This window comes from Megascapheus bottae, chromosome 2 (assembly GCF_031878675.1).
Source record: "Megascapheus bottae isolate mThoBot1 chromosome 2, mThoBot2.hap1, whole genome shotgun sequence".
NCBI classification, from domain to species: Eukaryota; Metazoa; Chordata; class Mammalia; order Rodentia; family Geomyidae; genus Megascapheus; species Megascapheus bottae.
The window spans coordinates 76,694,912-76,721,214 of record NC_143510.1 but is presented as its reverse complement, the minus strand read 5'-3'; the positions used below and the strand labels follow the sequence as shown (position 1 = coordinate 76,721,214).

At 41.3% G+C, this 26,303-nt stretch overlaps 1 pseudogene; it reads right to left on the bottom strand.

Annotated features, from left to right (window-relative positions):
* Nucleotides 1–6,589: 6,589 nt before the first annotated feature.
* On the bottom strand, nucleotides 6,590–6,922 carry LOC150067350 (large ribosomal subunit protein eL33 pseudogene; annotated as a pseudogene).
* Between the last annotated feature and the right edge of the window lie 19,381 nt (nucleotides 6,923–26,303).

The window sequence follows — 26,303 nt, the reverse complement described above, 5'->3', positions numbered from 1 at the left end:
TAACACCTGGAATCTTGGCATTTGGGAAGCAGAAGCAGGAGGATTGTGAGGTCGAGGGCAGCCTAGGTAGACTGTGTCATGAAACAAAGCAAAGTATACCAAGTATTTCTCATCTCAGTTTCCTTTTACAATGCCCTACTTGCTCCATCCACTTTATTGAAAATCCAGCAGGAGTCAGGAAAATTGAATGGCTTGGATGTAGACAAGGCATTACACCCTGGAATTCCTGATGCTAACAGAATGATTTGTGACATACAGCAGCATCTTGATGACCAACCGCCTTTAGAGCCCAGAAAAAATGACAGCCTTGCTCTGACCATCTGAAGCCATGAACTCCCCCGCCTGACAGGGGAGCAGACGATGACACATAGCAGTTCTCCAGTGTCCTAACTCAGTTCTCAAGGACTAACTGCCTCCATGTCTGAAGTCTTGGGATTCCCAATACAGTGCTCCTTGAACCTGCCAATCCTTGCATCTGAAGGATGCACTCCTGCTCTGCTTTCCCTATGTTGCATTAATAAATCTGTTCCTGCTTAAGTATCCTTTGACTTCTTTGTATTGTAAAACCAGTAAAATGAGGGTGAGTGAATGAGAGTTAGTGCTCTGAGTCAGAGATGAAGACAGGGAGAAGCAAAGCAGCTGGCCTTCACCCCACCCCCACCCCCATGGAAGGGGGAGTAGGGGAGGTTGCCAGTGTGATTTGAGTCACAAATCTATCAAGAGCTGTGGTAAATCTAGACACCAAAAGCACAGACTACGTGCCTTTGGGAACCATATTTTATTTCCCCAAGTTGTGTGGTGTGCCAAGGTTCTGAAATATGCAAGGCAAATGAAAATCTGGAAAATTTCATACCCAAGTATATCTATATTTCTCCTCTGTCACAATCAAATATAAGACCTGCTGACACTGTGTCCCATTCCCTCAAGGCCTGAAGAACAGAAGCGGGATGCTGGCTGCTCCCTTTGTTGGCAGACGTCTGCCCAGTCTTCACAGTCCTCCCCATTCCCTAATGTCTCCCCAACACAGCATTACTTGCCATTTGTCATCACCCTTGCTTTGATTTATATACATACGTAAACCTAAGCATCCATTAGAATTAGTGAAACTAAGGCTGGAAAGACTAATAAGACAAATGAGAGGAGGGCACATTTCCCTGTTCCTGTGTGTATGTGGAGACCAGGTTCATGCTCATACCTAACTTACTCCATTCTGTGATGTTCCTGTCTTTATAGGAATTTATACACCTATGTGTCACCAGTCCCTCTGCATATAGCCTACATCTCAGATTACAGCATAAAAAAAGGTTCTGGAGACAAAGATTGGAGGTGTTAATTGACAACTGTCAGCTGACTCCATTGTGCTGAGAGAGAAAGGTGTAGTCTTCACCATGGTTCGGAACTCTGTATGGAACGGGTCTGTGTAGACAGAAGATCAGCAATCACAAGACTTTGGTGTTAGGAAAGACACAGTTTTCCCAGAGCAGAATATGTTGCTTTATCTTCTTGCTCCTCCCTCTCCATATCCTAACCCTCTTGTCTCCTGCTTTCTCAATAAACCAAATCTGCCTCGGGGCTTTCTACTTGTTATTTCTGAAGTGGTCTTTCCCCACTATTCTCATGATAGTGTTCTCTTAGTTCATTCCTGCTTAAAGTAAAACTGCCCATCAGTGGCCATTTCTTTCCCGCTTTGGTTTTTATTCACATACTTTCTACTTCCACATTATAAATGGTTTTTCATTTGCCTTTTGTTTATTGCCTTTCCACTATGGCAATAGAAGCAGGGGCTGTGTCTCCTATCTCTAATCCCCCAAATAGCTCTTCAGCCATAGTAGGCACATACAAAGTTATTAAATGAATGAATGAATGAATGAACTTACTACCTCTTTAAATGAGGACACAAATGCTTCTATCACCTTCTTGGCCTGGATCCCTTGAACTTTTCTATCTTCTGCTTGGAGTTGTGTATTTTTTTGCCTACTCGTTCCTTGACTTACCCTTCACCTTCTGATCTGATACAAGAAGAGCTTGGCTTCCTTTGGACTTTTCCTTTATGCTTCATTGAGCCTGATCCAAACAATAACAACAGTTCTAATGAAGAACATGGGAAAGATTAACCCACCCACACACGAGAGTGCTTACAATGCTCTAAGCCAACAGTTCAGTTCCCTTCCCATAAGGATATCCAAGTGTAGCACAAGTGGCACTCCCAGCAGACATTTCTAAGAGAGGAAGAAGTCTTGGGGGATGCAGAGGGGAACTCTACAGATCGCAACTGGAAGCACCACTTCCAAGAGCAGCCCTTTCCCTAACCACCTTGTGAAGTCCAGGCTGACTTCACATCCAGGCCCTTTAACATCTCTGGGTTGTTTTTTTTCTCATGATTGTCATGAAAATGTTGAACTTGTTACAGTCCCTTCTCATTGGAATCACTTGCAAGCTCTGTTCCATGACCTTCCCAGATTAGAAAGCATCTAGATATTTTTGGCTTTGCATAAACAGTTCAGAAAGGTCAAGGCCTGCTGAGATGATGTGGTAAGCAGACCAGGCAGAAGAAAGACCTATTAATAAACAACAAACACCACTTCTGACTTAGTCATGGAATTCTGAGAAGCAGTAGCACCCAGTAAACCAATCTGTAGACTGGCAATCAAGGGTGAGACTAACTTTAGCCAAAGGCATGTGGGAGAACCCACAAAAGGCAGGCCTTGTAGTGGTAACTACCTCATAAACCATGGGCAAATTCACGCACATTCCACAGGGGAAGGCTCACCCATTATGTATACATACACACACTGTTGTCTCTTTCTGCTACCTTCATTTATTAAAATTATGGTCATAACATTTCTGATCCAGCATAAAGGTGATAAAATGATATGTTTGCCTTTTTAGGATGGTTGTAATTTCTCCTCCCTAATATGTATATCTAATTTGCATATACAAGTCCTTTCTCTTGAACCACACTTTGAGGATTGTAGAAAAACAGAATACCTACTTCACATGAAAGCCAAATTAAGCCAAAATACATTAAGTAGGTTGTTTTGTACTTGTAAGCACATTGTTCTTAAGAACTATGAACAAAGGTAACATTTGAATGGAAAGGAGCATAGCATAAATTGCCTTTTAAAAATAGGTCATTCTTGGGGCCGGGAGTTTGGCCTAGTGGTTAAAGTGCTTGCCTAGCATGCATGAAGACCCGGGTTCGATTCCTCGGTACCACATACATAGAAAAAAGCCGGAAGTGGTGCTGAGGCTCAAGTGGTAGAGCTCTAGCCTTGAGAAAGTCCAAGGACAGTGCTCAGGCCCTGAGCTCAAGCCCAGGACTGGCAAAAAAAAAAAAATAGGTCATTCTTTTCTTTATATATGGTATCTTTACATGTATATCTTCGGGAAGGTGGGGGGAGGGCACAGAATTTGTGATAAAAAGAGTGAAAAATTGCAACAGTGGAGCTCACTAGTGATCTATACAACTGGTGGATAGAGACAGGAGGGAGGGGCTGGGAGACAATGAGGGAACAGAAGACACTGTATGAAAGGAAATGTACTCATCATCTGACTCATGTAATTGCAATCCCTCTGTACATCACCTCCATAAAAACAATTATTTAAAAAAACTTCAATTGTAATACATAAACAAAAATAAAATAATATAGGTCATTCAAGTCATTGTAAGTACTAGTAGTGCAAAAAGTGAGACTAGAATAGTCTCAAAAAATATTTATGAGCCAGGCGCAGTGCCTCACACCTGTAAATCCTAGCTACTCAGGAGGCACAGATCTGAGGATCAAGGTTCAAAGCCAGCCCGATCAATACAAAGCCAAGAGACTCTTTTCTCCAATTAATCACTAGAAAATGGGAAGTGGGGCTGTGGCTCAAGGGTAGGGAGGTATCCTTGAGCTGAAGAGCTCAGGGACAGCACCTAGGCCTAGAGGTAGGGCAGTAGCCTTGAGCTGAAGAGCTCAGGGACAGAGCCCAGGCCCCCCAAAATTATTTATAATATTTTAGCCAGGTACCAGTGGCTCATGCCTATAATCCTAGCTACTTGGGAAACTGAAATCTAAGGATCATGGTTCAATACCAGCCAGGACAGGAAAGTCCATGAGACTCTTATCTCCAATTAACCTCCAGAAAACTAGAAGTGGAGCTGTGACTCAAAGAAGTAAAACACAAGCCTTAAGCAAAAGAGCTCAGGCACAGTGCCTAGGCCCTGAGTTCAAGCCCCATGACGGACCAAAACAAATGAACAAATATAAATATAATATTTAAATATTTAAACGAATAAAGAGAAAATGTTGGGTCCTTTTTGTTTTGTATGTGCCAAAAATTCTAAGCTAAACACTAAAATTTCATTTCTTATAAAGTATTCCAAAAATCTATTTGGAAATAATCTTATAAACATCATAGTACTAAGTTCTGTCATTTTTCTCCTTTGGCTTTTCTAGTAGTGCTTAGAAAAATATTTTACAAGGTCCCCTGAACCAGTTACTTCTCCTTCTACCTCTTCCATTCCCTCCCCTCCATTCCTACCCCATCCCCTTTTCTCTCTCCTCTCCCTCCCCCTCTCTTCCTACTTCTCTCTGCCTCTCTTGGTGTCTGTGTCTGTCTCTGTGTCTCTGTGTCTCTGTGTCTCTGTCTCTCTATCTCTGTCTCTGTCTCTGTCTCTCTGTGGATTTACAATCCACACTTAAAGAGGCAAATGTGGTGGATACTGCTGGCTCATGCCTGGAATCCTAGCTACCCATGAGGCTGATATCTGAAGATCATAGTCTGAAGCTAGCCTAGACAAAAAAATTCCTAAACCTCTTACCACCAAAAAAGCTGAGTGAAGCTGCGGCTCCAGTGGTAGAGCACTAGCCTTAAGTACAAAAGTTCATGGACAGTGCTGAAGCCCTGAGTTCAAGGCCTGGGACCACCTTCAAGAGGCAAATTTATCTGACAAAGCTATCTGGCAGATATTTGTCTTTCTCAGTGTAGTATATGATTTGCAATGCTTCTTTCTGCCACAATCACTAAGTTTCTCTGTCTCATGTTCATTGTCAACTAAACTGATTGCATGGGGCCTGTTGATTGTAGCCATTAAGTTGAGAAAAATAACAATGGAATTAATAAATAGATTATTATTGCAGCAATCGGGAAAGCAGATAGTTCTTTGTCAATGCTTTACAAAGGACAGCAACAAAATAAGACACAAACTACCAAAGCTCACTCAAGAAAAAATGAATAATTTGCATTGTCTTATATTTATTAAAGAAATAAACTCAAGGGCATGGAGTTTGGCCTAGCATGCACGAAGACTGGGGTTCTATTCCTCAATATCACATGCATAGAAAAAAGCTAGAAGTGGTTCTGTGGCTCAAGTGGTAGAGTTCTAGCCTTGAGAGGGCCCAAGGACAGTGCTCAGGCCCTGAGTTCAAGCCACGACTGGCAACAAAAAAAAAAAAAGAAAGAAACTCAAGATGCAGAATACTTCCTTGGTAACAAAGAAATAATACCCACCCTACAAAAAAACTTCCCCAAAATAAAGAGAAGCAGGGATAATTAATTTTTTTAGGAAAACAGCATTATATAGATATTAAAGACAGATAAGAAAACTAACTGGCACGGTGGCTCAGCTTGTAATCCTAGCTACTCAGGAGGCTGAGATCAGAGGATCAAGATTCAAAGCCAGCCCTGGCACAAAAGAACCTGAGACTCATCTTCAATTAACCCCTAGAAAACGGGAAGTGGGGCTTGGCTCAAGGGCAGGGCGGTAGCCTTGAGCTGAAGAGCTCAAGGACAACGCCCAGGCTGAATTCAACCTCCATAACCCACAAAAAAAAGGGAAGAAAACTAGAGACTAATTCAGCACACTGAATGTAAAAATATATGAAATGTTAACACATCATGATCTACTCAGCTGTACATGGGGAAGGTGACACTGACTCAGAATTCAGAATTAATCAATAAACCTCACAATCTCAGCAGGCTGAAGTAGCAAAATCATATAGCTATCTAAAAAAGATGCAAAAATAATTTATAAAATTCAACATCTACCCATCTTTTGTTTTGTTTTGTTTCACCACTCAGGGGCTTGAACTCAGTGCCTGAGTGCCTTCCCTATACCACGTAAAGCCACAGCTTCATTGCTGGTTTTCTGGTGGTTGATCAGAGATAAGAGTGTCATGGACTTTCCTGCCCAAGTTGTCTTTGATTCATGATCCTCAGATCTCAGCCACATGAGTAGCTACAATTATAGGCTAAGCTACCAGCACCTGGCACAGCCATCATTTTTAAAAAAGAAAAACCCTTAGGGGTCGGTAGTGTAGCACAGTGGTAGCATACTTGCTTAGTATGTATAAGGCCCTATGTTCAGATCTTTACAATGAAATATATATATACACATACATACATGTATATATGTGTATATATATATATTCAGCAAATTAGAAGTAGAAAATAATCTTCAAACTTCTAAATCTTATCTGTGGAAAACAACCTAATGCTAATATTTTTTTCTGTTCTACTGTACAATATTATTCTTAATAGTAAAAAATAGTCTGCTTTTCCTAGTAATTTTTTTACAAGAGCACATATTTACTTTATTTAATTTTCATTAAATTCTGGAGGGGTACAGCATCACACGGTTTCTGTGTCCAGTGGCCTTAGCAGGAAGGTTGCTGCAGAATTTGGCGCAAACCATGCCACTGTTTCCATGGGTATGAGTTACCTTTCCCCAGATTACTCTGGTTTTGTTAGGTTTGCCGCCAGGAGTCATTGTGTTGTTTTTTGCTTTGTATACATAAGCACATCTCTGTCCAAGAAGAAATTGGTATCACCTCGAGCATAAACAGCTTCGAATTTAAGGAGAGCTTGTGTGCTCCCTTTGACTCTGAAGACCTAGTGTATAGCAGGCAAAAATGGCCTTGCACCACAGCCTTCCTGACATGTTGCCTTTTAGAAGTCCTGTTCCACAGGCTCCAAGATGGTGGAGAGCACCCTTATAGTTTTTAAGAAGCAAAAATGCCCACTTTTACCATTTCCTTTCACCATTGTATTAGAGGTCCAGGCCAGCACAAATAAGACAAGAAAAAAAAATAAAAGCACAGATTAGAAAGGAAGAAATGAAGCTGTCTTTCACTGCTGGGCAACATAATCATATACACAGAAAACAGTATGGAAGCCAGGCACTGGTGACTCATGCCTGTAATCCTAGCTACTCAAGAAGCTGAAATCTGAGGATGGCTGTTCAAAGCCAATTCAGGCTGGAAAGTCCTGAAGACTCATCTCCAATTAATCATTAGAAAACCAGAAATGGTGTTGTGGCTCAAGTGGTAGAGCACTAGCCTTGAGCAAAAGAGCTCTATAATCATTTTCTTAAGAAAAAAAAAAACTACCTTTCCTCTATCAAATTACCTAGACATATTTTGAAAATGAGTCTATTTCTGGACACTGAAGTCAGTTCCTTTTATCTGAATGTTCATCCTTATACTGGAATTGCAATGTTTTGATTATTATAGCTTTAAGACAAATCTTAAAATCAGTGTGAATCTTCGAAGTTTGTTATTCTTTTCCAAATCATTCCTACAGTTGGGTTGTCTTATTTAGCATAATATTGAATATGTAGCTCAATTTGAAAGAATAGATATCTTAGCAATATTGATTCTCATCCATGAGCATGGTTTGTTTCTTCATGGGTTAGTTCTTCCTTATTTTTTTCAATATTAAGATATCTGATCAAATTTATGCAAGAAAAATGCATGTGAAGACATGATTAAGAGATTTGGGAGTTTAGCCTAGCGGTAGAGTACTTGCCTAGCATGCATGAAGACCCGGGTTTGATTCTTCAGCCGAAAGTGATGTGGTGCTGTGGCTCAAGTAGTAGAGCTCTAGCCTTGAGAAAGCCCAAGGACAATGTTCAGGCTCTGAGTTCAAACCCCAGGACTGGCAAAAAAAAAAAAGAAAGAAAAAAGAAAAAGACGTGATCAGGAATGGTCATAACATTTTCTTCATCAGAGCTAAGTACTAAAAATGGCCCAACACATAAACCAATTGCACTACATCCAGACCATCAAATAATAACAATGAAAAGAACTAGTGAAGTTTGGAGCAAAATGTGTTAGTCTCAAACAATATGCTGAGTATTAGAAGGGCATATTTGCAGTCTCCAGAAGTATTCTTTCTCATAGTTATAGAACTGTAGGCACACAATTCATGGACCAATATATGAACCAAATCAAACAATTCCCTAATAAACCTGAGCATTACAAAAAGTAAAACTAGGGATTGGGGCATAACTCAAGAGATAAAGTATAGTATATGTTAAGGCTACGGCTTAAAGACAAAACAATGTGAAGCTAGAAAATGTAATCCTAGGTACTTAGGAGGCTGAGATCTGAGGATGGTGGTTTAAAGCCAGCTCAGGCACTACAAAGCCTGAGACTCTTCAATTAATCATTAGAAAATGAGAAGTGGGGCTTGGCTCAAGGGTAGGGGGTTAACCTTGAGCTGAAGAGCTCAGGGACAGCACCCAGACCCAGAGTTCAAGCCTTATGACCCAGATGAACGAATGAACTACCTTGGGAAAAGGGAGGAGATGGGCTGGAAGTATGTGTGGTCTAGTGGCAGAGTGCTTACCTAGTATGCATGAAGCCCTGGTTCAATTCTTCAGTACTACATACACAGAAAAAGCCAGAAGTGGTGCTGTGGTTTAAGTAGGAGAGTGCTAACCTTGAGCAAAAAGTGCTCATGGACAATGTCCAATCCCTGAGTTCAAGCCCCGTAGATAGATAGATAGATAGATAGATAGATAGATAGATAGATAGAGAGATAGATAGAGAGATAGATAGACAGACAAATGAATCTTAGATTATTCACTCTAATAAGTCAGTATATTTCAAGGACTTCATCAAAAACCAACCTTTCTCTAACCCATACCTTAGCATCTATAATGGTGTTCATTCTGGGAAGACAAACAAGGGAAATAAGGAAGGTAAAGGTGATAGATAGATAGATAGATAGATAGATAGATAGATAGATAGATAGTAGGGCCAGGAGCATAAATTAGTGGTAGAGTGCTTGCCTCGCATGCACAAAGCCCTGGGTTGGATTCCTTGGTACCACATCCATAGAAAAGGCCGGAAGTGGCACTGTTGCTCAATTGGCAAAACACTAGCCTTGAGTAAAACGCATCCAAGGACAGTGCCCAGACCCTGAGTTCAAGCCCGACTGGCCAAAAAAAAGGATAAATCTACATATTATAGGGTATATAATATGTAATATACTATATAGATTGATAGATAATATATAATACATAGATTGATATCTACAATATATTCTATATTAATATATTTATATGTGCATATTAATAATCAAATCTAATTATATATATTTTTCTGGGTCTTGCACCCAGGGCCTGGGCACTGTCCCTGAATTTTGTGCTCAAAGCTAGTGCTTCACTTACTTGAGCTTAAGTGGACATGAGTCTCACTGACTTTCCTATGCAAGCTGACTTTGAGTGGCAATCCTCAGATCTCAACTTCAAGAGTATCTAGGATTACAGGTTTGAGCCACCAATACCCAGCAAAGATGAGTTGTATTTTAATCCCTACCACTAAAAGGTCTACATACACCTTCCAGAGTTCAGATCATTCAAGAAAAACACAAGTCAGGCCTGGTCAAATTCAGATAGGGATGGTAATAGAGCATTTTACTAAAAACAGATTTAAATATAGCACTCCTGCAGTTCTCCAAAGGTTCTGGAGGTATTTAACACACATTTATTCTTAACTTATGATAGATCATGATGAATAGAAATGCAGGTAAAGGAAGATGCTTTGGAAATGGGCTAGTTTTGCCCCAGGGAGAGATATGCCTAAATTTACATGTTGGAAGACAATTCTGGCAGTTATAGAGAGGAGAGTGAAGTTGATCAGGGAAAAATGAACTAGATGTACACAACTGTTAAAAGTTATCCCTGAATGTGTTGCTTAAGAGGCTGGGAGTGTGGGGGAGGGGAACAGGTAGAGGCAGCCATTTCATGGGACCCAGCCACTGGTTGATGGTGAAATAGGGATGAGGAAATGTAGCAGTGGAGATCACACTAAGGGCTTTGATTTGGTGGGAGATGATGTTACAGCACTAAGACAGGTGGCCTGCACAGGGAGAGAAAGTATTCTCAGTGATGTTCATCTCACCAATCTCTCTCACCTTTCTATCTCTCTGATTCTCCACTATGCCACCCCTCTCCTACCTGCAGACTGTACAGTGCTCATCTTTCAGTCCAGAATATTCTCTCTCCCATAATTAAAAATCTCAGCTAAGCCACCGTTTCCTTTAAGACATTTTCAGTGTTCCCTAGACAATCCTGTCAAGAGGTCTGTCCAGTGCCTCTGTTTCCATACAGAACACTACACCTCCCATTCTATTCTAATTACCCACCTTCCCATGGCTCTGTAATTCCCATTACATCCAAGGCCCCTATTCGTCTTCTTTGCTGTGGGAGCAGCAGTAGTTATATAGTGTCTTACTTAGTCCACTCAGACTACAAGAATCAAAGTCCTTACTGAATAAGTTACAAACAACAAAATATGTGTCACTCACAGTTCTGAAGGCTGGGAAAGTGTCAGCAGATTTTAGGTGGGTGAAAGCTTGCTGTCTGCTTCAGAGATGGCGCTTCTTGCAGTGTCCCCACATGACAGTCAAGCACACAAGCTCCCTAAGCCTCTATTACAGGACACTAATCCCGTCTTTAATGGCTCTCACCTCCTACAGATTTCTCTACTAATAGAATGTGTTTGGAAATGTCAACATATAGGTCTTAGGAGGCCATCAACATTCAGACCATAATGGATAATCTTGTTTATTTCAAAGCAATGATTATATTGGCTAACACTTATCAGGTACTTAATGTATGCTAGATATCCTCTTACATGTTTTCGATCTAGTAATTCCAGTAGATTTCACAATGACTTCAGAGGGAGTGCTGTTATAATCACATTTTGCAGATAGAAAAAACAGAAACATCAAGAAGCAAGTAACTTCTCTGAGGTCAACATCCTAAAAAGGATATTGAGAAATGCCTCCTAGCTCTTAGCACAGTGCCTGTCACAGTAAAATGTTTGGAGAACTGATCTGACATGGTATCTGGACTTCCAGATCTACCTGGCAGAGAATAAAGGGCAGGACACGCAAATGGTCACACACACACACACACACACACACACACACACACACACACACACACCCCAGGTAAAATCCTGAAAGTACTCAGTGTACCTACTTGAAGGCAGTGAAGAAGGGGTTCCTGCCTCTCAGAACAATTTCAGGAAGTTATCTGATTTCAAGGGAACAAAGTTAAGACACAACGCTAAAATCTTCCACTGATCTTTCTCCTACCTGGTGATCCTCCCATGAGGAGGAAAATATTTCCACACACCACCCCAAACTCACCCCAGAGTAGGTTGGGCAGTGTGCCCTGAAGATTTTATTGGCTAGCCACTAAGATGAAAACACGCCTCCGAGTGAGAGAAGTGAGTTGTCCTGTGTGTTAGTAGCTCAGAGAACAACCCAGAATGAGTGAGCAGTGTAGCAGTCATTCTCAACTCAGATGCACGCAGTAACACCTGAGGGCTGTTTTTCAACCCAGATGCCCACAATGTATCTTAAATCAGTTAATCATCAAAGCACCCAAGGTGGGACCTAGGCATCCACAATGGAGACCCAGTACAGAGGAACTCATGTATGGCCTTTCCCACTTCCTCTTCCTCCTCCTCCTCTCCTTCTTCTTCGTCTGTTGGTCATGAATCTTAAACTCTGGGCAGGGGCTCCTCAGCTCAAGACTAGCACTCTACCACTGGAGCCACAGGGCCACTTCCGGGTTTGTGGCAGTTTCATTGGAGATAATAGTCTCAGGGACTTTTTATGCCCCTCTGGCTTTGAACTGAGATCTTGAGAGTAGTTAGGATCTTGTGAGTAGTTACAATTATAGGTGTGAGATACCAGCACTCAGCTTCTCCTCTTCCTTCTTACCCCTCCTTTCTCTTACTCTTCCTTTTCTTCTTTCTCCCTCCTCTTTGTCTCCCTCTCTGGATTTTTATTTCCTTAACCTAGACCTTGAGAACAGGGATGTTTTATTTGTAAGACAAGATAGGTGGACCCTGGGGAACTAACGACCCTGTAAGTCTGACTTAATAACACCCTGAGGAAATCTTAAGGCCTTTTCTGTGGTAAGTCCAGTGCTTCTGGATCTGATAACCTGGTCTAGATGTTGAAACAAAAGTGGAGCATTGCCACTCACTCCTGAAAGGGCAGAGAGACAGTGGGGATTGACTCTCCCCGCTTCGAATCATCTGTCCTTCGATGATGTCATCCAGAGCTTCCTATCTCCTGGACATGCCTTTTACAGGGAGATGGTAGAGTGAAAATGGTCCACACCCTCCCCGCACTCAGATTCTCCTTCCAATGCCAATATTAAAGCTCTGGGTTGAAACGTATTAAGGCCAATGGTAGTACCCTCCTGTAGCTCCTAATAATTTGATTTTTGATAGTAATTGGCTTTCGCATGAGTTATCCTTTCTGTCACCCTTCTGTGGCACTTCTCTGGCTCCTTCTCCAAACTGGAGTGGTCAAAGTGGAGGGAAATAAGTTAAAAAAAAATGGATAAAGGCATTAGAGCCTGACTGAAGGTACAGATGCTGTAACAATAGTAATTGCATTGTTACTATTAGTTTTTTTTTTGCCAGTCCTGGGGCTTGAACTCAAGGCCTGAGCACTGTCCTTGGACTTTTCCCTCAAAGCTAGCACTCTACCACTTGAGCTACAGCACCACTTCCAGCTTTTCTATGTATATGGTACTGAGGAATCGAACCTGGGTCTTTGTGCATGCTAGGCAAGCACTCTACCACTAGGCCAAACTCCTGGCCACTATTAGTATTATTGCTAACAGATATTGAGTGTGTGCTTTGCTCAAGCACTATGCAGATATTACTTTCACTCTTCTCACCCAACCCTGTGAGGAAGAAATACCACTGTCAAATTATAGAAAGTTAGGAAAGTATTGAGGACAATACTCCAAAGTGTGGTACTGGAGGCATAGTCTCTCTCTGACCTTCTCTTACTTTTCCTTTTTCTGCTTCCCTTTCTTCCCCAAGGCAAGCCAAAGACACTTAAAACTCTCCTTCCTCAAAGTGGGTCAACAAAACTCTCTCCCAAGGCCATCCATAAATCCTAGGAAGATATTTGATTTTTCTTCTACCTTTCTGAGGAAGATCTGACCATTAAGAAATTCTTACCTACTTTGATGGAGGGTAGGTCATAAATTCTTCTTCTGGAGAGACCTTGTCCCATCCACAGGAGGAAGAAATATACCTCGTGGAGCCCAAGAAGACTCTGAACAGACAGGCCCTGCTCGGATTTCCCTGCTTGGCTTGTTCCCATTACATCTTACCCCTTCATCCAATCACATTTCCTTACAACTGCCCATACTTTATAGAATCTAAGCATAAAAAAATAGCTTTCTTTCCATTTTTGGCTCTGAAGACTCCATGTCACATAAAACCAAGATTGAGTAAATTCACTAAGCTCCTCTCTTGGGAACCTGTCTTTTGTTATGCATGCTGGCCATGAGCTTTGGATGCGTGAAGGAAGATCTAGATTTCTGCCCCCAAAAAGCCAAACAGTGAAGCAATGCTTACAAGTCTTTTTAAAAGCAAGACAATTTCCAGTGTTACTCAGAGATACTTGAGAACTTGCTGGAAAAGCAAATATTCTCTGGGCAGGGTCAAAGCTATGGTGATGCAACTGGTATGGTCCCATAGTGCTGAAGTTTCACTGCATTTTTCCATATATTTTTATTGTAATTAATAGAAGGGTTATGTTATATTCACCAGATAGAAGGTGTATTATTTCACAGACATTGATTCCCTTTCTCATGTCTTGGTCCCCATTTCCTTCCTCCCACCCCCGCCCCTCATCTTGTTTTCCCCCTTCCCTACCCAATTTCAAATAACCAAATACACATATATACCATGTATCAGATAACAAGGTGAAATACTGTAACAATATGAGATAACCAAGGCACAGCAAAAGAGATGAGAGATAACATAGTACATTAAGAACAACAATCACTGTATATAGAGATTCCTTCCTGAACACTTGTTTGTTAAACATGTCATTTGAAATATGATGTAAAAATCAATGTTAATAAATGCTTTAATAAAAAAGAATAACAATCACTCATTATATGGCTTTTGTTTCTATATCCTGGAGGTCCTTTCATTTAGCGTCATCCTATATGGCCTTATGTATCTAGGTTTTGCTCTATTGCAAATCTCTGCTAGGAGATACCAAGGCTTCTACTGATTATGACAAATGAGGGAAACCATTGAGCCTATGTTCCTGTGAGTCTGGCTTACTTCACTTAATACCATTTTTTCTAAGTCTTTCCATTTCCTTACAAATGGGCAATGTCATTCTTTCTGACAGCAGCATAGAATTCCATTGTGTGTAAATACCACATCTTGTTGATCCACTCATCAACTGAGGGGCATCTGGGTTGGTTCCATATCTTTGGTATGGTGAATAGTGCTGCAATGAACATCGTTGTGCTAGTGGATTTAGTCTGTCCTTGTTTCTGGAAGATTGGGTAAATGCCAAATTCACTGCATTTTTGAAGTAGTGTTTCCTAAGAAAAATCTGGTGGACACCAGAACAAGCATGGGGTCTAGGATCCTTGGCTCATACACAAGAGCACCTCCAGTCGCATCCCTGGGGTGGTTCCCAGCACTCACTTCCTATTCTTCCCATGGCCATTGCCACCTTTGATTCAGAATGGCAGCCAGGCCAGGTGCTGATGGCTCACACCTGTAATCCTAGCTACTTAGGAGGCGGAGATCTGAGGATCATGGTTCAAAGCCAGCCCGGGGAATTAAACACCAGATAACCAGAAGTGGTTCTCTGGCTCAAGTGGTAGTGTACTAGCCTTGAGGTGAAGAGCTCAGGGACATCACCCAGGCTCAGAGTTGAAGCCCCACGACCCACACACACAAAAAAAAGATGGCAGCTAGGTTCTGCTGGTTAGGGAATGCTATTACCTTTTCTGTCCTTCCTCAGATAGCTGGCCATTTTTATCCTTCATAATAACTTGGATATTTTTTTGTTTGGTTTGGTTTTTGTCCATTGTGGGTTTTGAACACAAGGCCTGGGTGCTTGCTGTCCTTAAGCCTCTTTGTGCTCAAGGATAGCACTCTACCACTTGAGCCACAGCATCAGTTCTGGGTTTTTTTGAGTGGCTAATTGGAGGTAAGAGTTTCATGGGCCTTTTCTGCCCAGGCTGGCTTCTACCCAAGATCCTCAGATCTTAGCCTCCTGATTAACTAGGATTACAGGTGTGAGCCACTGGCACCCAGCCTATATAAAGTAAAAATAATAGGCCATTATTTTGGCTTAGCCTCCTGTACCACAGTGAAGTTAAACATCACCGAATGAAATCTAAACTGTTATCTCATTTTCCAAGAAATCAGAGTAGTTTCAGTTGGCAAGATAATAAAACTACACAACAAAGGCAACCTTTAGTAACCTAATGTGAACCAATCAGCTATTTTTTTTATTATTTTATTTCCTGTCCAGTCCTACCTATCAAGGAAAATAACTGGAACAGGACTTTGTCAACTTTTAGTTCTTTGTTTTTGTTTTTCTTAGTCTTCTTTCTCTGTTAAATCAAGCTCTCCTACTGAGCTCAAGAGTTATCTGCTTCTAGAATTTAAAAACAAGGACAATATCCTTAGATTGTTAGTTTTCCTCTTTGGTAATATAAATATGGCATTTTCCTGAGTTCTGTGAAAAGAACTAGTGAATTATTCAACCTGAAGGGGCAAGCTGTCAATTTGTGGTCTGCCTGGCAGTCATCTGGGTATTCCACTTGCAGCTAATGTCTAAAGTCTGATGAGATTGTCTTATGACATGTGGAATATAATGCTAACTTCAGATAGACAGTGCCTGGGTTAAGTTTAATTAGATAGCCATTTGTTGTCATAGAATTAGAGAACTAGTTGATGTAAGGGCAAAACTCACATCTGGTATCAGAAGTAATATCAGAAATCACCTGACTATATCCCAAAGTAGTCCAAGCTTGAGGCAAAAAAAAAAAATGGGCTCTTTGTTTCAGAGATGTCTTTTATTAGGATAGCTTTGTCTTAAAAAAAAAAAAAGGAAGAGATAAAGCTATGAAGTAACATCCTCTAACATAGCCAGGTGTGATGTTTCTGCCTCTTGCCATGAAAAGACAGGGATCTTGACCACATACCCACAAGAGATTGGACCCATCCCAGCTCACCACAGTCATGCACTTGTGGTCATCTATGCCTGTGAAATCCTCTTTAAGCTCTTTCCCAACATGCTAAGTCCATGATGCAGCACCTAAGTCCTCAGTGTGTGGATAATCTGGTAGCTGTCACACCAGATCCCTTTGGCTTCAGCAAGTTGGCAGCTTTATGCAAGGTCACACTGACATAGAACACACACAGAATTCCTAGAATTCTGATTGGCCAGCTTCTTCCGGTTCCTGGTAAAGTTGACTCATATTCTGAGGAACGATAGGTTTGGTCATCTAGGGAAGGGAGGGGAACGGCTGTGGAGTTTGGGCTTTGGAACTTGGTAACAGCTAATCAGTCCCTGGGGATGGAATAACCTCCCAAACATTTCAGGGCAAGGCAGCTCTCATGAGCCAAGAGCAATGCTAGAGAATAATTAGCCTAGAACAGCCAACTGTCAAGGCCATCTGGGTGGTCCTGCTAGCCTAGTAAGGAACCTCTAGGAAAGACACAGCATCTACTACAAGGTGGTTTGTGTGTGTGTTTTTTTTTAAACATTCTGGCATTTTTTGTCACAATAGAAGAAAGCTGACACAATGAGTAGAAGTCATGTCCATACATGCAGCTGCCTTCATCCTCTAAACAGCTGTTTGGAGAGTTGCTGAGTGGTGGACATATCTCATGAGCAGAAGGGAGGCTCATCCCAGCCCTACGGGCACAGAGACTCCCATGTTGTGACAAATTACTTGGGACAATCAACTTAAAAAGAGGACAGAGAAGTGGGATCAAATAGAGTACTTGCCAGGCTAACATGATGCCATAAGCTCAACCCCTAGTACTCTCTCTCTCTCTCTCTCTCTCTCTCTCTCTCTCTCTCTCTCTCTCTCTCTCTCTCTCTCTCTCTCTCTCTCTCTCTCTCACACACACACACACACACACACACACACACACACATGCACGCATGCCCACAAAGTTCACTGTTTCAGTGGTTTTCAGTCTTGGTTTGTCAATTGGTCTGTATATTTTGGTAATACTCCTGAGACCAGCACTCTGCCAACATTCAATGGCACCTCTTATGATAGCTTCTTCTATTCTAACACTTGCAAACTTCCATGTTTAACAGAGAACCCACACTAACTAAGGCACCTGTATGTATGTATGCAAGCTGACAGAGAGCCTAATCTGAAAGTTTTTGGAGCTTTCTATTTTCCACAGGATTGTTTATTATTATTTTTTAATGTCCCTTACATGACTAGGAATTCTTTGAGATTTAACCAATGTTTAGTTTCTCTTTGCTTTCCTGTAAAACTGCACAGCACATGGGTACAATGAGTATCATATTTTGACACCCTTTACATAGCTAGACAGGGCTTAATTACTGACTTATCTGCCCCAATTCCCATTCTACGCCCTCTACACCCAAACTTTGGCTCAGGGTCAGAAGCGTTAAGGGCAGAGGACATTAGAAACGTCAAAAAAAAAAAGGCCACTGTAGAAATGCTGCCAAGTCTCTGACATATTTGCTGGTTACCAGACACCAAGAAGGTGGTTCCAAGCCTTGAGTACTTTCATTCTTTCCTACTTCTCTGCCTGACCAAGTTAAACAGTCCCTAAGAGTAAATAAATGTGGCAAAGATAAAACAAATATTTTTTTTCCAACTGGATTGGTGCATTCTTTGTGTGGGTTCAGATGAGAGAGAAACAGAATGTTTTGATGAAATCAGCTGTTACCATCAAATGATTCGGCTGTTTACTAATGGGTTGTTGTATTTCTTGCCATCTAGCAGAGTGTGAATTCTTGGTATTGCCGAAAGGACTACTCTGGAAGGGAAAATGGCAAGGTTCCTTAACCTAATGTTCTCACTATGTGAAAAGCACTAATTCAAAACAATACGCAAACAGCATCCTGCAGAATTGCAGAATGGAAGGAAATTACAAGCCCAACACTGTGTTTCTTATAACCAAGTTTCCACTTCCCTTTCTTTTCTCATATTAAATATGTATGTCAACAGGGTGCCCCCATAGCTTGGCTTCCTGATAAGAAAGAAGAAAGATGATGTGGTTTCCTGTAACCTTCACAGTATGAAACCATAGTTTTTTCCCAATCTGAAAGGTTGTGGTAAATCACATGACATGTCACCAAATAATCACATTAGTGGTTGGTCAGCTATTAATTATTCAGTGTGAGGCTTACCTCGTACTAAAAATGGTGACAGGGCTGGGAATTTGGCCTAGTGGTAAGAATTCAGGCCTAGCATGCATGAAAGACCTAGGTTCGATTCCTTGGTACCACATACTTAGAAAAAGCCAGTGCTGTGGTTTAAGTGCTAAAGCTCTAGCCTTGAGGAAAAAGCCCAAGGACAGTGCTCAGGCCCTAAGTTCAAGCCCCAGGACTGGCAAAAAAAAATGATGATGATGATAATAAATGATAATATTTATGCCAAGCACTATTCTAGACTTCATATGTATTAAGAATCCTCATTCTTAAATTAGGAGTGTGGCCTAGTGGTAGAGTGCTGGCCTAGCATGCATGAAGCTCTGGGTTCAATTCCTCAGTACCACATAAACAGAAAAAAAAAAGTGGCACTGTGACTCAAGTGGTAGAGGACTAGCCTTGAGCACACAGAGGTTCAGAGACAGAGCTCAGGCTCTAAGTTCAAGCAGCAGGACCAGCAAAAAGAAAATAAAAGTTCTTATTTGGGCTGGGAATATGGTTTAGTGGTAGAAGTGCTTGCCTGGATTGCCTGGATTCAATTCTTCAGTACCTCATATCCAGAAAAGGCTGTGGTTCTAGTGGTAGAGTGCTAGCCTTGAGCAAAGAAGCTCATGGAAAGTGCCCAGGCTCTGAGTTCAAGCCATAATGTTTGGCAAAAAAAAAGTTTCCCTGGAAAAAGTTTTTTTTTAATATTTTTAAAGTGATTACTAGAATCAGTAAAATTGTAGCCCATCTCATACAGTCAGGGACTAGCTTCATGAGTGTATTGCATCAGGTGCCAGTGGTTCATGCCTGTAATCCTAGCTACAAAGATCTGAGGATCATGGTTCCAAGCCAGCCCAGGCTGAAAAGTCCCCTGGAGACTCTTAATCTCTAATTAATCATGAGAAAACTAGGAAGTAGAGCTGTGGCTAAAAGTGATAAATCGTAACCTTGAGCAAAGGAGCTCTAGGACAGCATCTAGGTCCTGAGTTCAAGTCCTGAGTTCAAGCCCCAACATCAACAAAATAAAAGGCTCCTTGCTTGATTCAATGCTCTCCTATTACCAACTCAAAGTATTTTTGAACAAGAAATACTGCATTTTCATTTTATACTGGTCCCTGCAAATTATGTAGCCTGTCTACCTATATCACCGATGATAAGAATAACTGCTCAGAATTTACAATAGAGCAAAACCTAGATACATAAAGCCATATAGGATGATGCTAAATGAAAGGACCTCCAGGATATAGAGACAAAAGCCATATAATGAGTGATTGTTGTCCTTAATGTGCTATGTTATCTCATCTCTTTTGCTGTCCCTTGGTTATTTCTTATTGTTACAGTATTTCACCTTGTTATCTGATATATTGGATATATGCGTATTTGGTTATTTGAAATTGGATAGGGAAGGGAGGGGAAACAAGATGAGGGGTGGGAGTAGGGGGAGGGAAATGGGGACCAAGACATGAGAAAGGGTATCAATGTATGTGAAGTAATGCACCTTCTATCTGGTGAATATAATGTAACCCTTCTATTAATTACAATAAAAAATATATGGAAGAAAAAAAAAAGAATAACTGCTCAGAATCAGGCCAGGCGTTTGGCCTAGTGGTAGAGTGCTTGCGTAGCATGCACGAAGACCTGGGTTCGATTCCTCGGTACCAAATACATAGGGAAAAAAATCCAGAAGTGATGCTGTGGCTCAAGTGGTAGAGCTCTAGCCTTGAGAAAGTCCAAGGACGGAGCTCAGGCCCTGAGTTCAAGGCCCAGGACTAGCAAAAAAGAAAAATGGTAACCCTGAGATTTGTAAACTCCAGAATAATCGTTCATTCATTCATTCATTCAGCATGTTTCTTGGGTGCTATTATTCTAGATTTTAAGGATAATGCTATAAATGAATCAACTGGCATGTCTTCCTGGAATTTACAGCATGCCACACTTGCATCTGCCCAGCCAATAGATGAGTTCTATGTACCAGCTGTTAATAGGACATCAGCCATAGACACACATATTAGCGTGTGACAAAACTAATGAGCCGCAAGTAGCCCATAAAAATGCTAGCAGTCAGCAAGCTCCATCTATTCTAATCTTATTTTTCTCATGAAAGCAAATGAGAATCTGAGCAAGAAGGATAATGTTCAAGAACAAATCTTAAATGCACTCTCATCCACAAAGATGATAAATCTTTCCCAAACCTTGATCCTTCAGATATTATCCTAGTCTGTAAAGTGGCAAAAAGACAGGTCCATTTTAGGAAGGTTTTCAACCATGAAGAGTGAAGAGTTTCTGGTTAATATTTCCCAGGAGCTCCGTAAATGTTGTGAGAAATGTCACTTTGTGATAGCTTCAGGTGAAGATCAGGCATGCCTTTCAAGAGATCCACTTATCTGCTGCACTGCTCAGAGGACTGGAAAGATGTCAAATTGCTCCTCTGCCTGAGGAGTCAGAATGGTCTACTTCATCCTCCAGCCCACTCTGTTACAAAGCAGCTCTTTTTCTTATTTTCTTGCTTTTTAAGAAAGTCATGCCCTTAGCTCCTCCACACTTAGCCCAAACCAACCATTTGCTTCGAACAAGTCCTGGTAAACATGCCAACAACATGCCTATAAGCTTTGCAAGATACATCATATCACAGCCCAGTACTATAAAAACTTGTTCCACTAGTAACCATGCTTATTTCTCAAATGTTAGCTTGCTTCCAAATTACTTGGAGGACTTGTTAAACTACAGACTTTGGAGACTCATGCTGGAGTTTCTGCTTCAGTAGGTTTTAGGCAGGGTTCCAAAGTGTGCATTTTTCTGTCCAATTTCCAGGGGGTAGCTGCTGCTTCAAGTCTGGGCTTCACTGTTTGAGAACTATTGCTCTAGGGCATTGTGTTAGGTCCTGAAAGGTCTCCACAGAGACAATGACCCCCAACAAAACCCAGTTTTCCTTGGCCTCAGTCCACCTTGTGTCACTTGTCTCCATCCTTTGTCTCTTCAGAAAGCCTCCCTGCTCCACCTGCAAACCTAAAATATTCTCACTGAAGTTCGAAATGACATACTTTCAAATTTAATGCATAGAAGACCTCATCAGTCAGTATCCTGCCAGCATGTCAGGTCCTAGCATAGCATGCGTAAATTAAGTGCATTAGTTTTGTCTCTGTAATCCAGGCTAGTTATTGGGCCTGGCTTTCGTGTGCTGTCTACAGTATTTCTCCTATTTGCTACCCTGTCCCTCCTCTCTTCAGTATAGTTCAATTTGGTGTCCAATTCCATTGGACATTGGGAAGGGCCTGTAATTCTAGCTACTTGGGAAGCTGAGATGAACTATTAACCATTCAAAAACCAGAAATGGGAAATGGTGCCGTGGCTCAAAGTGGTAGAATGCTAGCCTTGAGCAAAAGAGCTCAGGGACAGTGCCTAGGCCGCAAGTTTAAGCCTCACAACCGACAAAAAAAATGCTGTAAACAAAAAAGTAGGTACTATCTATGAAAAGATGCTCCCAGTTTCAGAAGTGTTAAAAGTCAGTGGAAAGGTGTGATTTTTTTTTTTTGCCAGTCCTGGGCTTAAGCTCAGTGCCTGAGCACTGTCCTTGGATTTTTCTCAAGGCTAGAGCTCTACCACTTGAGCCTCAGCACCACTTCTGGCTTTTTCTATATATGTGGTACCAAGGAATCGAACCCGGGTCTTCGTGCATGCTAGGCAAGCACTCTACCACTAGGCCAAACTCCCAGCCCCATGGGGTGAATTTTTTTTAAATTAAGTACAGAATATGGGTGCTGGGAAAAAAACATTGTTTCTCCTCAGGCCATGGAATGGAAAAGATGTAAATGGGAGATAGCAGTAATAACCACCTTCTATTTGATGGAGGACAGAGTTTTTAGTAGAAAAGGGAAGTGATATGATGGGCTAACACTACCTCTACCTATGAGCCCTTCTGTTGTATTTGAACTCAGTTTGTTACTTGTAAGTATGAAATTCTTGATGAGTATAGTATATCCACTCATCCCCCCAAACATAAATCACTTCATTTCACATCAGGTAACCCAAATCATGTTTGACTCCTTCCTCTCCCTCAAACCCACTACACTGAACTAACAAGAAGGGCTATTTTCCCAATGTTCCATCTAACTATCTATCTATCTCTTCCTTTCTTTCCATCTGCATCTCCACCATTCTCATCCAGACCATCACCCTTTGCTAGACGCCTGGGATAGTCTCTTTAACAGCCTCCTGGCTCCAGGCCTAGTTCATAATGTACAAGAACACATAGCAATGAACAAGAACACATAGCATTCTGCTGGAAACCCTTCAATGTGTCACCAACATCCCAGGCCTGCATTCCCAGCTCCTTCTATTTGCATCCTCTAGACTTTTCCCTTGCCCAGAATTATGGTTCCTAATGTATCCATAACTAACATTGATTCCTCCTTGAATCTGTTTATACTCACTCCTAAGAGGTATTTCCCCACCCTCTACCCCAAATTAGGTTTTTCCAGTTTGACTTTTCCAGTCTCTTTGGCATCTTCTGTATTATCCTTTAAAAATCAGCCATTTTCTGAGAACACAGCTCAGTGGTAGAGCACTTGCCTTATATACCCAAAGCCCAATGGTCCAACCCAGCTTCTCCATCATTTACTCATCTACTGGAGCTTTTCATATGAGGGGACAGAATCTTTACTCTTAAATATTTAGAATAGCAAACCATACCCTTAAGATATCAGCAACAGGAAGACAGTTTGACTTCAGGGTTGGGGATGGTATTAAATATGCCGAAGTGATAAGTTTGTTCAGTCTGTCTGCCAGCCATGCCAGAACACACTCTGCCTTGGGAAAGCATGGTGGAGAGTAGATTCTTAACACCTGTACTCATTCTGAAGGACTGTCATAATCAGGAGCCACTGATTGTCGGCTAAACAACAGCAATTTACACACTCATCATCTGGGAGGCTACAAGTCTTAGATCAAGTTGTAAGCCAGGTTCATTTCTTCTGAAGTTTTTCTCCATCTACAAGATGGCTGTCTTCTCCTTGGCCTTCAAAACTATGAAATATTTTATTTCTATGTTTGCAAGTCCTTCAGTTTGTGGTTAATTCCTTTTGACCATCACATTTTCCTCCAGTTTCCACTGTAGTAAAGGAAAACTGCCTTAAGAGATACAAGACTATAGGAAAGTTCAAGCCTTCCTCCAACAAGTCAAAACACCAAGTAGTTTGCTAGTAAAGTAGTCCAGTCAGAAGCTTAGCTAATGTGAAGGAAGTTACTATCTTAGCACAAGTGGCCACTGAGTGGCCCCAAAGTAGAAGTAGCAATTAAAACATGATTTGATACCTTGAGGTTGTGGGATCCCTCTTACTGGTGCATAGAGGTTGCATTTGTAACAAGTTAAGAAATTGTCTTTAGTTTCACCAAACAGCTCCTTTCCCAGAAATTTGAAAATTAATTCACTTTGTAATCTCTGGCAACAAGTATTGACAGCAAATTTTTCTTTCTGGTTTTTGTAATCCCAATGACATCATGAAGGAAATTGTTCTTCCTGGTAGCTTGATGGCATCACTAGCTCTGAAGAAACTAAAAGAAACAGGAAATTCTGCATTTAGCTGCTAACTGATAAATAAAAAGGGAACTGGACCTCAAAGGAAGTGCCCATAACTCAGCAGCATTCTCAATTATGTGTCTTTAGTTATTTAATGTATTTATTTGAGTAATGTTATTATAGTACTCCTTTCTTTAAAAATTTAATTAATTATCCTTTCCTAAAGAAATATGCAAAGCACGAAAACTATATTTTGGGGGCCAGATGCGTGGCTGAGTGGTAGAGTGCTTGCCTAGCATGCATGAAGCCCTGGGTTCCATTCCTCCGTACCACATACACAGAAAAAGCCAGAAGTGGAGCTGTGACTCAAGTGGTAGAGTACTAGCATTGAGAAAGCCCAAGGACAGTGCTCATGCCCTGAGTTAAAGCCCTAACACTAGCAAAAAAAATTTTTTTTAAACTATATTTTGTTCTATCCCATGTGCAATAAGAGAAAGGTAACTGCAATACCTGTAAAGTGCTTAACTCTGAAGTCATGAGTGAAAAAAAAAAAAACATGAAATACAAAACAATAGAACAACTATTCCCAGCGAATTGACAAGTATAGTCCAGAGCCTGTCACTTTGACTTTTTCCTTCATAGTCCTAGTTCATGCCTTATGTCAGGCATGAGCAGAAGGACAAAAGATGAGAATGAGAAAAAAAGGAAGGGGGAAAGGAAGGAAGGAAAGAAAGAAGGGAGAGGGAGGGAGGGAAGGAGTTGTGTAAATAACCAATAAACACTTGAAATGAACAGCCTCCTGAGTGATATAAGAGATTTCCAGAGGAATCAATAATATATCAACGGCATATAAATGTATAGGTGGCTAGTGGCTCACGCTTGTAATCCTAGCTAATCAGGAGGCTCAGATCTGAAGATCACAGTTCCAAGACAGTGCTATGGCTCAAGTGCTAGAATACTAGCCTTGAGCACAAAGAAGACAATGCCCAGGCCCTGAGTTCAAGCCCCACAACTGACCAAAAAGAAAAAAAAAAAAACTAGATGTCACTCTTCTATTATATCTTGACTTACATTCCTTGGTATTGCTAGATAGTAAAGTAGTTCTACTTTTAAGTTTTTAAGGAAACTCCATACTGATTTTCATAGTAGTTGTACTAATTTACATTCCCACCAACAGGGTGTAAGGTTCCTTTGCCTCTGAATCCTCACAAACATTTGCTGTTGTTTGTGTTCTTGATGATAGTCACGCTAACTGGAGTGAGATGAAATCTCAGTGTTGTTTTGTTAGGTCCTCCTGGAGAAACAGGCCCTTCCCTTGGTTGTCTCTTATGCACCTTAGAAGGCCCAGACTCACCTGTAATCCTAGCTACTTAGGAGGCTGAGATCTGAGGATCAAAGTTCAAAGCCAGCCCAGGCACAAAAGGACATGAGACTCTTATCTCCAATTATCCTCTAGAAAATGGGAAGTGGGGCTTGGCTCAAGGGGAAGGCATTAGCCTAGAGCTGAAGAGCTCGGGGGCAGCACCCAGGCCAAGTTCAAGCCCCATGACCCACAACAACAACAATAAAAAAGAAGGCCCAGACCCCACACCTGTAATCCAGGCAACTGGCATGCCTGGGGGCAATGGGAGGACCCTTAGGCTCTGATTTTCCCATCCTCTGAGGTCACTTCTGCATCTGTGAACACACCCTCCCTCTCCCCCTTCCCTATATAATCTTTCTCCTCCCTACAGTCCTCCATCTTGTACATGGAAATTTGGGCTCTCTCTCAATGAACTGTGTGGGAGTTTCCTTCTGACAACCCTTACAGTTTTGGGGTTTTTTGGTTTTTTTTTTTTGCCAGTCCTGGGCTTGAGCTCAGAGCCTGAGCACTGTCCTTGGACTTTCTCAAAGCTAGAGCTCTACCACTTGAGCCTCAGCACCACTTTCGGCTTTTTTCTATATGTGGGACCAAGGAATCGAACCTGGGTCTTCATGCATGCTAGGCAAGCACTTTAACCACTAGGCCAAACTCCTGGCCCAACCCTTACAGTTTTGACTTGTGTTTTCTTGATGGCCAGGACTGTTGAGCATTTCTTCATATATGTATTGGCCATTTGTACTTTGGCAATTGTCTGTTCATTTGCCCATTTATCAATTGGGTTGTTGATTCTTTGAGAGTTCATTGTTTTGAATTCTCTATAGTTATTAATCCCTTGTCAGATGGATAGCTGGCAAAGATTTTCTCCCATTCTATAAGCTATCTTTTCAGCCAAGTGACTACTTCCGGTATAGAATTTTTTAGTTTGATATATTCACATTTGCC